Source organism: Gracilinanus agilis, chromosome 2, assembly GCF_016433145.1.
Source record: "Gracilinanus agilis isolate LMUSP501 chromosome 2, AgileGrace, whole genome shotgun sequence".
NCBI lineage: Eukaryota > Metazoa > Chordata > Mammalia > Didelphimorphia > Didelphidae > Gracilinanus > Gracilinanus agilis.
In genome coordinates, this window is record NC_058131.1 from 9,476,477 (window position 1) to 9,479,496 (window position 3,020).

The window sequence follows — 3,020 nt, forward strand, 5'->3', positions numbered from 1 at the left end:
GGGGTGGGGGGTGTCAAGTGACTTGCCCAGGGTCACCCAGCTGGGAAGTGTCTGAGGCCAGATTTGAACCCAGGACCTCCCATCTCTAGGCGTGACTCTCAATCCACTGAGCTACCCAGCTCCCCCCCTCTTTTCTCATCCTTGAGCTCTATTCAGTATATACATACATATTGGGTCCCCATAAGCTGAATGAATTGAAGCCAAATGGCCCAAGTTAAAATCTCAGCTCTGCTACTTACCAATTATGTGACCTTGGTTAAGTCACTTCCTTTCCTCTAATCTTCCGGTTAATTATCTATAAAATGAGAGGTTCGATTAAATGACCCCTGAAGATCTTTCTAGTTCTCAATCTATGATCCTTGATGATAAAGACTAGCTGCCTGAGTCCCTCTGCCTGGGACCCAGAGAAGTTGTCACATAACTAGGTTATATGCTAGTATGTCTGAGAGACGGGAATTGAATCTAAGACTTTCTGACTTGAAGGGCAGCTTTTTATTCACTATTACATGCTTCCTCTGTGCTTTGCACATACATAGTAGGTGCTTTGAAAACTTTTTTTTATCGAATTGAATTTCCGATAGCTGAAAGTAGCTATTATTTTTATAATTACAACAGCTACTAATCTAACCTCTTTCTTCCAGTCCATCTCCAATCGGGAAAAAACCTCATAACAAATATACATAGTCAAGCAAAACAAATTCCTACATTGGCTGTGTCTTAAAACATATCCTAGATCTTCCTTCTCAATCTTCATACTCTCTCTCCTAAGTGACCAGGCCTGGTTGGGTGTTGTCCATACTCAAAGAGGACCAAAATGATATCACTATGTCAATGTACAGTGTGTCTGACTGAGACTGTGACCAATATGAACTTAGAAGGCTCTACACCAGGTCAGGCCCAAATAGCTTCCATGACCATTTTATATGCATGCCCAGTTCATTGATCTTTGCCCTCTCTAATTTGTTATTATAAGCACTCAATGACATAAATTTCCCCCTGAGTCCTGCTTTAGCTGTATCCCACAGATTTTGGTAGGATGTCTCATCATTGTCTATGACCATTTGAGATGGAGATGTCTACATTTGTGTGACTCATGTTTCTTTCAAACTATAGCAATTCTGCTTTGCATAGCCCCTTTTTTGATGTGGGCACACCATGCTGGATGGTTCTCTATCAGCAGCTCCCATGTCTCACAGTCAATATCAAAGTTCTTTAGAGAGACCTTTGGAGGGTCATTGTATTGTTTCTTCTGACCTCCATGTGTTCAGCTTAGCTTGTGTGAGTTCTCCATACAATAGTCTTTTATGCAAATATATGTTTGCCATTTGAACTTCGTGGCCAGCCCTTCAGTTGTGGTCTCTACATCAGTCTGACTGCTTGGCAGTTCAGCTCAAGAAAGGACCAAAGTTTCTGGTATTTTGTCTTGATCTTCAGAAAGTTCCTAAGACAGTCAGTGATGGACAAACTTTTTTTAAAATTTTTAATCATTTATTAATATTCATTTTTAACATGGTTACATGATTCAAGCTCCTACTTTCCCCTTCACCCCCCCACTCTCCCTCCACCCATAGCCGATGCACATTTCCACTGGTTTTAACATGTGTCCTTGTTCAAGACCTATTTCCGAATTGTTGTTAGTTGCCTTGGTGCGGTAGTTTCGAGTCCACATCCCGAATCGTGTCCTCCTCAGCGATGGGCAAACTTTTTAAAGAGGGGGCCAAAGGAAAGGAAATGCTCTTCTGTCAGTCTGTTTCTAAAGCAACTCTTTCGAAGTTTCATTGTATTGTATCCTACCCATTTTATTCGTCAGATTAGGAATAATGTCCTGCGGCGGGATAGGACATTTCAGGGGGCCGTATCTGGCCCAAGCAGCAGTAGTTTGCCCATCACTGGTTTAAATGAAAGCAACTCAGTTTCCTAGCAGGGTGCTAGAATACTGTCCAGGTTTTTTCGACATGCAACAAGGAGGTCAGCACAATGGCTCTGTAGACTTTTAGTTTGGCAGGCAGCCTAATACTTCTTCTTCCTCACATTTTCCTTTAGAGCCTCCCAAATACTGAGCTAGCTAGCTCTGACAGAAAGTGTCAATCCCATCATCTTTGGGCACATCCTTGGAAAGTATATTGCCAGGGTAAGTAAACTTATTCACTGCGTTCAAAAGTTCTCCATTTGCTGTAACCAATGGTTCCACATATGGAGCTGGCTGTTAGAGAACTTCTGTTTTCTTGATGTTCATTGTCAGGACAAATTAGCACAAGTGGCAGAGAATGGATCCATGCTCTGTCAGATCTCAGTCTTGGAGACTGCATTGAGAGCACAATCATTGGGGAACAAAAAGTCACGCATCAGTTGTTTGTCTACATACAGTGGTTCTCAAACTTTTTTGGCCTCCCGCCCCCTTTCCAGAAAAAATATTCCTTAGCCCCCTGGAAATTAATTTTTTTTAATTTTAATAGCAATTAATAGGAAAGATAAATGCCTATCTTTTGGCTATCACCGCCTCACCTGGATTGCTACAGTACCCACCAGGGGGCGGTGGCACCCACTTTGGGAATCACTTTGAAAGTCTTGGCTTGTAGTCTGAAATTTTCAAGTCAAATAATTTACTCTCAGTTTAGTAGCTGACCTTGAGGCCATTTTTGTCCTCATTGAATGAGGTCAAGTGACCAGTTCTAGCCAGAAGTTGAAAGAAAACTCTGACCAAATGAAATCAATGGCCAAGGAGCAAGGACCTTTTAGTGAGTATGCCCTATAAGCCAGGCATTAGAAAAATAAAGATTGCCCTGTGTCACTCTGACAGACTATATAAAAGGCAAAACTTGAACTCAGGACTTCCTGTTTCTTGGGCTGGTTTTCTATTCATTATCCCTAAATGCTTCATGGTACAAAGGTTAATGTTACATTTGATAACTCTTTGCTTAATTTAATTGAACAGGAGACAAATAATGGGGAAGTGAAAAGAGGAAGAAGGAAGGCATGAGGAAAAAGAAGAAAAATGAGAAAGAAAGACAATATCCTGC